Source organism: Prionailurus bengalensis, chromosome B2 (assembly GCF_016509475.1).
Source record: "Prionailurus bengalensis isolate Pbe53 chromosome B2, Fcat_Pben_1.1_paternal_pri, whole genome shotgun sequence".
Lineage (NCBI taxonomy): Eukaryota > Metazoa > Chordata > Mammalia > Carnivora > Felidae > Prionailurus > Prionailurus bengalensis.
Window position 1 is genome coordinate 125,628,398 of NC_057349.1, and position 10,732 is coordinate 125,639,129.

The following is a 10,732-nucleotide window of genomic DNA, read 5'->3' on the forward strand; positions in this document are numbered from 1 at the left end:
TAAGGTTCCTTCCCATATCAGGATCTAAGACTATTTTATTTTGTTGCATTCCCTGTTTATTTTCACCAAAGCCATACCCAAGCCTTGAGCTTTTTTGCCTTGGTCAGGTGACATTGGATAGCTTCAGGCTGACTGTGTGGGACAGGCAGGAGGGAGAGGAATGGAGGGAAGGAGAGATGAATGAAAGTCTAGGATGAGCCTCTGTGCCCTGCCCAGGGCTTCCCGGTCACTGTACCTTGAAAACAGACTACATAAACTGTGAGGCCTGCCCTCAGAATAGTATTCTGGCAAGAATGAAGGTTGCAGGGGACTTTTCTAGAGGGTTCTGAGAGATGGCCAAGGAGGCGTGTGCCTACCATCTAAATGTGAATTTGTAGCAGCCAGCAGCAGCTCTAGGAGCCCCCTTTGAACTGAATTATGGGAATTAAGGAGTAAGGCATGTGAGAAAAGTCCGTCAGGTCAGCAGCGGGATGACCGGATGCGTGGGAAATATGTCGATTATGTACTGGTGAAACAGGTGCTGACGTAAATACTTAATACAACACATATTATGTATTCACAAGTAAGATCCTAGTAGAACACCAGAAACTTTAGCCGGGCCTCAAATATAATTCTCACAGTAGTAGCTTAAGAAATTTTAGTTTGTGATTATTGCATTCTGCCTTAAATCTGTGCGTCTTGCATCCAACATGACGCCGCTTTGCCCATTTCCTATCATTTGTATTTACCTGCTCTCCTCTTGATGGAGGAGGCAAACATGTACAGCTCATTAGAATCTGCTTGGTGGTGGCCGGCCACACAATGGCTGAAGCCCCGTAGTCTCTCAGCGGGGGGAGGGCTCCCCTCAGGGTGTTCAGGTTCTGTTGCCAGTGGTGCCCGCTGTATGTTGGGTTCTTGACTTACTAGGGTGTTTACTTACTAACTTACATAAGTATGCATGTATGTATTTCAAGTCGGATGCCATTAGATACTAAAAATATTGACAAATGGGGCACCTGGATGGCTCCGTTGGTTGAGTGTCTGACTCTCTTTCACTCAGGTCATGATCCCAGAGTGGTGGGATGGAGCCCTGTGTCAGGCTGTGTGCACTGAGCAGGGAGCTTGCTTCGATTCTCTCTCGCCCCCCTTCTCCCCTTCTCCACCCCCCACCCCCCAACCCCCACCACAAGGATGCTTTCTCTCTATCGAAAATAAATAAATAAATAAATAAATAAATAAATAAATAAATAAAGTAATGACCACTCCTAAAAAAAATATCGACAAATGTACTTTATTGATCATGGTCAGAAATGTCCTATTAACACACGTAGCAGAGTTTGTGAATACAGGGAAAAGATCTAGCACTTTGAGAGTTGTCCTGGAAAGGTTTTATGAGAGCAGGCCAAGAGGATGTTTAGGACATCTGCAAAGCAGCTATTTTGAACACAAATCCTAAATATGTCATTTGTTAATTGGTGACTGAAAAAAGAAAAAAAAGCCCAACAACAATAAAGAAGTCATCATAACTTCTTTTTTTTTTTGTAAGTATTTATTTATTTATGGGAGAGCACAAGTGGGGGAGGGGCAGAGAGAAGGCCACAGAGGATTCAAAGTGGCTCAGTGCTGACAGGCTGACAGCAGCAAGCCCAGTGTGGGGCTTGAACTCACAAACCACGAACCACGAGATCATGACCTGAGCCAACATTGGACCCTCAACCGACTGAGCCACCCAAGTGCCCGGATGACTTCTTAACTTTAAGCTTATGGACAGTGGCAATAGACCTCAGGGAAAAATGGAAAATTCAGATACCCCAAATTCCGTTCTCTGTGGAATAAATCCTGGCTGGGTTTCTTGAGTGTATTTTGTCAGCTCTGGATATAGGTTCTTCCTCTTTCCACTGTTTGCCTTGGGTAGGCCATTCATACTTCTAGCCCTAGTGCCTCGCCCAGTGTCCCGTACAGAGCCGGGAATAACCGTGTTCTACGTTCAACTCTGCACCTGCTGGCTTGCCCACTTCTCACGTAAGTGGAATACAGCCTGGGTCCCAACTGCAGCTTGGTTTCGTTTGTTCGGAGCAGTAAACTTCCTTGAGACCTTTTCAGCCTAACTGTGGTAAACAGTCACTAAGTTGGCAGAAGGCCTGCCTGATCGCGGCACAAAGGTGGTTTTCAGGCCCGTTGCTGGGTGACCAGCAGGCCCGGGGAAGGCTGTGCCGCCGGCTACGTCCCCAGTGTTCCAGTAGGTGGCACTCGTGTTCTCTGAGTGCTGAAGCTGGCGGCAGCGGCGCGGAGGCTGTGGGTCTGGGCAGGCAGGAATGCAAATCGTCGACTCAAAGCAGCTCTTGGGCAAGCGGCTGTACAAACCCATTATCAGTGCGGTGGCAGCTGCTGCTGTCGGTCCCTGCTTGCGGGCGGTTTCAGAGTAAAGGCCTTTGGAATCTGACTGGGACGCTGGAGACGCTGGGAAGCAAACCACTGTCTAAAATAAGCTGGTTGGGAGGCATTTATCTGGTTCCCTGCAGATGGTCCGGGAGCAGCCTGGAGGCGGAGGCCAGACCCCAGGCAGCCCCTTCCCTCTTGTGACTCTGGTCTGGAAAATCTCTCAAAAATGGCCAAACTTTAAAGCCCCCTAACTTGGAACCAAGTTGGTGAAAATCGAGGGGATCTTGAACCAGTGACAGAATTGTCTTTTTTTATACCTTTGTGCTGGGTTCTCCCGGTCAGTCTTGATTTCTAATGTTCTGTCTTACTGCTGATACAAGAATATTAGCCCTTGACAGACAGTGCCTCTACCTGGGGTCTAGAAAATACGGCCACCATAGTTACCTCCATTTTCTGACAGCTGAATTTCAACCAGTGTGATGGACTGACTGTGTTCCCTGAGCATTCATATGTGAAATCCTTTTTTTTTTTTAAAAAAAATGTTTATCTATTTTTGAGAGAGAGAGAGAGACAGAGCATGAGCAGGGGAGGGGCAGAGAGAGAGGGAGACACAGAATCCGAAGCAGGCTCCAGGCTCTGAGCTGTCAGCACAGAGCCGGACGCGGGGCTTGAACTCATGGACCATGAGATCATAACCTGAGCCACAGTTGTAAGCTTAACTGACTGGGCCACCCAGGCGCCCCATGTATGTGAAATCCTAACACTCAGTGTGATGGTATTAGGAGGTGTAGTCTTTGGGAGGTAAGTAGGTTGTAAGGGTGGAACCCTCATGAATGTAGTCCTGCTCTTATAAAAGGCTCCAGAGAGCCTTCTGCCATATGAAGACACAGTGAGAAGATGGCTACTTATGAACCAAGAACTAGGTTCTCAGCAAACACCGAATCTGCCAGCACCTTGATCTTAGACTTCCCAGCCTCCAGAAGTGTGAGAACTAGATTTCTGTTGTTTATAAGCCACTCAGTCTATGATAATTTTTTATAGCAGCCTGAATGGACTAAGACAACCAACAGGATGTCCCCTCTTTTCTATTTCAAACCTATTTTTTAAGGATTATTTTTATTTGAGAGAGAAAGAGACAGAGAGCAAGTGGGGGAGGGGCAGAGAGCGAGGAGAGAGAATCCCAAGCAGTCTCCCCACTGTCCACACAGAGTCCAATGCAGGGCTCGAACTCATGAATGGTGAGATCGTGACCTGAGCTGAAATCGAGAGTCAGATGCTTAACTGAGCCATTCAGGTGCCCCTCTAATTCAAATGCTTATACAAAGTGATGGGAACCCATGAGCCCTTGGGATTTGGTTGTCGCTGCTCTCTCAGTTTATGGGAGGAATACCTTTCGTGTTAGCAAATCCTTACCCACCTTTAAGAGGGAGGCACTAGCTGTTATGTCTCTTTAAAATTTAAGTGGATACAAAGCAACTTCTCAGATGAATTCATCTTGTGGATCGTCTCTTCTGTGGACCGTCTCTTCTGTGGATCGTCTCTTCTGTGTCTGACAAATGCTTGGCACATAGGCTTGCCACCACGCCTCTCCAGGATAGGCATTGTTAATTTCTCAGGCACACTGCCTGGTGGACTAGTTGTGGCCTCCAAGTTTTTTGGCACATAGGATAAAACTTATTTTTCTCATTTCAAACCATGGTTCATCTTTAGTATTTTCACTACATAACAACAAAGGACAAAATATTAGCTAAAACAGCAAAAAGGATCCCTCATGGTTGGTTTTTACACGAAACAGAAACTCGAAGGAGGCAAAGTCATAGGGAATCATTTAATTTAATTTTTTTTAAGTTTATTTATTTATTTTGAGAGAGACAGAGATAGTGTGGGCAGGAGAGGGGCAGAGAGAGAGGGTGAGAGAGAGAATCCCAAGTCGGCTCTGCGCTGTTGGCCCAGAGCCTGATGTGGGGCTCAAACTCATGAAATCGTGAGACCATGACCTGAGCTGAAACTGAGAGTCAGACACTTAGCCGTCTGAGCCACACAGGTGCCCCCGGGGATCATTTAATTTTAGAGCTCAAAGGAAATACAATGAAACTCCAGAATCTCAAGATAATGAAGTTGATGCTCAAAAGACAAGCTGAGTGGGAAGTCTACTTTTGGTAGAGGTGGAATCACGTGTTGTAGGGGTAACTTTCTGTCCAAGAACAACTAGAAAGGCTGGAGAAAATACATACAACATCTGTTTAAAAGCATTGGAAAGCTACCCGGGCAGCAAGATTGTGAAGGGATAAAGTCCTCAAGAAAGAGGAAAACAACAACCAAACCCCACCCCCACCCCCCAAGAGAAATGAAGTGACATTCAGACTGGTTTTCCCCTCCAGGAATTTGCAAATATCCAAGCTGTGGCTGAGAGGCTGAGCAGCTAAGCAAAGTTTCCTACAGTTTTACAGGGTATCAGAAAAATTAAAGTTTAGAGTCAGCCAGTGATTTAGGGTCCTGGCAAACACTGCAGGTTTGGGGTTGGGACCCTCAAATGACTACACAGTAAGAAACAGATGACTCTTTAAAAAGGAAAAGCTTAACTTCAAATCACTTCAATTTATGGTTGGATGAGGTAACCTGCTCTACCTTAACTGCCTGTTAGAAGCAACAATATACTCCCTTCAGGAAGATAACACTGTCCAGAGCTATATAGCTCAAAAAATTTTAATAGAAAATGCCCTGTATTCAAACAAAATCATCTAGTATATCTCAAGGCAAAATAACTGAAAACTGAGGAGAGGAAACTCTTAAGAGGTCCAGGTATTGCAATGATCAGGCATAGACATTGAAATAATTGTGACTAGGATGTTCAATAATTTAAGTGATGAGATAGAGAAGTGCACAGGAAACGATGTCTGGAAACTAAAAAATCAAATGGAACATCTAAACTTGAAAATTAATATCTAATATCAGTAATTAAGAACTCAGTGGATTGGTTTAACATGGCTTAGATATAGTTGAAGAGAGAGATCATAAACTGGAGGATGAATCAGAGGAGGAAGAAAGAGATTGGATGGAGTTAAACATACTAAGGTTTTGCTTTGACCAGGAAATGGTAAGTGTAATACTATTCATTAGTATTAATAGTAATTAATAGTTAACAGAGGGGAAATATAATACAAATAATAAATATTCATAGTCCAAAAGAAGATATGAAAAGAAGGGTAGGGGGAGAAAAAGAAACACAAAGCAGATGGAACAAATTTAAAACAAATACCAAGATAGTGAGTTTAAATTGATATATACCAGTTATAACATTATATGTAAGTGAATAAAAATTCTCATTAAAAAACAAAAATGGTCAGACTGGACAAGACAAAATAAACAGACAAAAAAACCCCAAACCAAACTGAAACTCAATTCAATGTTGTACACAAGTGCATGGTGGACATTACAAGAATTCAGGAAAGTTGAAAATAAAGGGATGGAAAATGACATAACATGTATATATTAGCTAAGTCAAAGCTCAGTTACCTATATATCAGACAAAGTCGACTTTAAGGCAACAAGCATTACTAAGAATCAAAAGAGATGTTTCATAAAAAGAAATGGTCATTCCAACATAAGGATATCACAATTATATACCTAGTAAGATGTAAGGCAATACCGAAGAACAAACTGGAAAAATATAAAAATATGCAGTTATATTAACTAAAAACTTAAGAAATTAATATGCAATTATAGTAGGATATTTTAACACCCTTACTTCAGTAACTGACAGAACTAGTGACCAAAAACCATTAATTTAATCAAACAGGATGAAGATTTGAACATAATCAATAAAACTGATCTGTTTGATATACATAGAACATTGCACTCAACAATTGTGCATGGAACTCTTACCAAAACTGACCATATACTGGGCGATAAAGTTTCAAGAAATTTCAGATAAATTAAATCGTATAGAATATGGTTTATGATCATAGCAGAATTAAGCTATTAATTCAAAGCTAAAGATAAATAGAATATTTTCTGCTTAGAAATGGATCAAATAAAATATATTTAAATGCATGTCAAAGAAAAACTAGTGGAAATTAGAAAATATGTTGAATGGTGATAAATAGAACAGGTCAAAGCTTGTGGGATGCAGTTAAAAAGCCATTCATAGGTAGTTTTAAATACATATGTTAGAAAAGAAGAAAGGAAGGAAATTGGTGATCTAACCATCCATCTCAGGGAGTTAGAAAAAGAACAGCCAATTAAACGTGAAGACATTAACACAAATCAATGAAACAGAAAACAAAATGTACAACAGAGAAAATAAAATAGATAAAACCAAAGACAGTAGTTGGTTCTGTAAATAATGTACCGTAATTGATAACACTTGGGTAAGACTAATGAAAGACATGGACAAAGGTATAAATGACCGCTATCAGGAGTGAAAAATGCTACAGATACTGCAGAATTTTAAAAATTTTTAAAAAGGTATCGTGAACAATTTGTGCCAACAAATTGGAAAATTTAGATGCAATCAATTTCTTGAAAAATACAGCACCCAGTAACTGATACAAAACAATGGGAAAATCTATTGAAGAAAAATTAAATCCCTAACTTAAATCTCAGATAGCTTAACCAAATAGTTCTTTTAAACATTTCAGGAGGGAAGAAGATTTACCATACCAATGCACTGGTGGATGAAACAATCTGTACGATCGTTTTGGGAAACTATTTGGTAGTATCTCCTATAGCAGAATGGACCCATGCCATATAACCCAACAGTTTCTCTAAGTTTATACTTAGGAGATGTCACAGCAACGTTATTTATAGTGGCCAATAATTGTAAACAGTTTAAATGTCAGTCCACATTAGAATGGATAGATTGTGGTATAGTCATACAATAGATTACTATATGACAATGAAGATGAATAAACTACTCCTACAAGCCCCAATGTGGATGAATCTCACACACAGAGTTTGAACAAAAAGAAGGCAGACACAAAAAGATACTTTTTTTTTATAAAGTAAATGAAACACACACACACATGCAAACTCACACACCACACAGAGGCAAAACAAATCCATGTTGTTATTCATCAGCAAAGTGGTTTCCTCTGGAAAGGAGGGAGGGGGTAGTGATGCACAAGGGAAGGGGGGGGGTTTCTGAAATGCTGGGCTGTGTTCTATTTCCTGACCTGAGTGGTGGGTTACAGGAAAGAATTTACATTATACGAATTCATCATTTTTACAATAAAAAGCTTCTAAAGGGAAGTTGAAAAATTAAAGGGAGAAATGAGATTTAAAAAAAAAATTAATGTTTATTTGTTTTTAAGAGAGAGAGAAAAAGACAGAGCTCGAGCAGGGGAGGGGCAGAAAGAGAGGGAGACACAGAATCCGAAGCAGGCTCCAGGCTCCAAGCTGTCAGCACGGAGCCCCACATGGGCTCGAACCCGCAAACCGCAAGATCATGACCTGAGCCGAAGTCGGACGTTTAACCGACTGAGCCAGTCAGGTGCCCCAAGAGATGAGATTTTTAAAACACTCTAATATACACTCAGTTATTACAATTTTAAACTCTTCTTTTTGGTGTGCCATACTTCAGCTATTTGCGCGTCTCATCTTTGTTGCTCAGAGTTCTTTGGATGCAAATGACAGCCCCCTGCCTCACACCCTCTTGAGCAAAAAGGGAAATTATTTGATCTGAAAAGACCAACGGGATCCAGGGCCCAAATAGTAGGGTTACCAGGATTATGGTTCTCCTCGTCTTGTGACTCCATTCATTTCCTCTTGACTTTATCCTGCAGACAGGCTGTCTTCGCATGGTCAGCAGAATTCAAGCAGAAAGAACCAGTAGACTAGATTGGACCCTTGGTGGTAAAGTTTAGGCATGCTGGATTGGAGGGGCTTCAAATGCCCACAGACCCCAAGGTAACACAGGAGTAAAAACAGTGTGGTTGCCTTGAAGCAAATGCAACTTCCAGACAAGTCAAATAGCCTCCTACCCTTCTTTCAAGCAGATTGTAGTCCAGAAGCTTCTCAGTGGGAATCCTGGAGCGGGCGCTGTCTGAACTAAATACACTATCAAATGTTACGCTGCTTTGGCCCAGCCCTGAGGCCAGGACTGGCTGAGGGGGTTAGGACTCTATTGATGATCCCTTCCAGGCTACAGGTATCGAGGGCACAGTGCTTCCTCCAAGGAAAAGATGTGGGTAGGCGAGAGCCATATGTCTGTTCTTTGCCAAATAATGTTTATTTTTGCACATTAGGAAAATTTAGTACATACTGCCAAATTGCCCTTCAGAAGAACTCCTACAAATGGACAAGAAGAAGACAGATGACTTAATATTATACCAACAGTTTTTGAGCGTATCTATTTGGTTTTGTTTTTTTTTTTCAACGTTTGTTTTATTTTTGGGACAGAGAGAGACAGAGCATGAACAGGGGAGGGGCAGAGAGAGAGGGAGACACAGAATCGGAAACAGGCTCCAGGCTCTGAGCCATCAGCCCAGAGCCCGACGCGGGGCTCGAACTCACGGACCGCGAGATCGTGACCTGGCTGAAGTCGGACGCTTAACCGACTGCGCCACCCAGGCGCCCCTGAGCGTATCTATTTGGTCTCACCCTTGCTAATATTGGATATTATGAATATTTAAGTTTTTGTCAGTCCAATGGGCAGAAGTGATAGAATATCTCCTTATTGTAAATTGGCCCGATATGTTTTGGTCATTTGAGTTTCTTCTTCTGCGAACTACCCATCATATCTCATGCCAGTGGTACGCAAATGGGGGACACATAGTGGGAGTGATCATCTCTGGCAGGGAGGACAACTTTACCACTGGTCTTATTCAGGATTGCTGTGCATGATGGTCGTAAAAAGCAGACTGTCTTGTAGTTGATTTTATTACTGTTTTTAAATTCTGTAGAGACAATGCCCCTGCCCCTCATCACCTGCTCCAGGTAGGCTACACCCCCTGCCTCTCTCACTTTCTTCTGTGTTGTTTGTCTTTTCTTATTGCTTTCTGTGATTTCTGTTGTATCCTGGATATTAATGTTCTACTGTATTTGTTGTGACTGTTTTCTCCCATTCTGTTCTTGTGTCAAATATGCTTTATGTTTAGTTGCTTTGTTTCCTTTAACTTTTGAAGATCATTAGTTAACTTGTATGGCAGGCAACTAATTTGTTATAAAAAGCTTTCACTCTCCTTCCTTTGGGTATTGCTTTAAATTACTCCCAGACTGATTTGGAGGACTTCTGGATCAGTTTTCTAATAATGGGCAAGGGAGAAGCCAGATGGTCCAGCTATGACAGCATAGCTAGTCAGTACTAGATATTTTTGGGAGATGAATTGCGTCACAGCAAAAAATCTCCCTGCACAAAGGATGAGTCATGGTCATGACTGATTGGCTGGTAGCATCTGTAGTTAACTCTGGTTTGCTACCTTCTGACTCACTGATTTAAGCGTCAATGGATTGGACACTTTCTCTCTGGTTTTTAATTCAGAGAAACATTCATAACATTCATAATATTCAGGGGTTTGGTTTCAGCTGGATGATAGTGTATATATATATATGTATATAGTGTATATATATATGTATATAGTATATATATATGTATATAGTGTATATATATATGTATGTATATAGTGTATATATATATATGTATATAGTGTATATATATGTATATAGTGTATATATATATTCTCTGCTCAAGCTGTGACTGGTCTATGTGAAGAATAGTCCTGAGAACTTCTCAAGACATATCCTTGCCTTGCCTGAAGATGACAGCTGTGTGTCAGCAGGGGCCATCACCTTGGCCTTGTAGTGTGTACAATTATTTCATGAAGAGCTGTCGCTGTATCTGCAACCTCACCCACCTGCCTGTTTGCTTAGAAGGCAGATTGTCAGCCAGAAAAGAATGGGCTCTATGCGCTGGAAGCAAAAGAGGATTAGTTGTGCAAACGAAGTCTGCAACAAGACCTGATCTTATGAAAAACAAGCTGGCCACGTGACTAAAATCACATCTGTGGTGTTCAGGTTTTCAGTTCCCAGTCTTATCATACACATGTCATAAACTCACACACAACTACACACACTTACACATAGGCTCATGTTGATTTATTATGCATAAATACTGACACATATAATTACAAACACTCACACAGAACTGTATGCATATGATGGGGCGCCTGGGTGGCTCAGTTGGTTAAGCGCCCAACTTCGGCTCAGGTCATGATCTCACGGTTCCGGAGTTCGAGCCCCGTGTCGGGCTCTGTGCTGACAGCTCAGAGCCTGGAGACTGCTTCACGTTCTGTGTCTCCCTCTCTCTCTCTGCCTCTCCCCTGTTCATGCTGTCTTTCTCTCTCTCTCAAAAACAAATAAACATTAACATTTT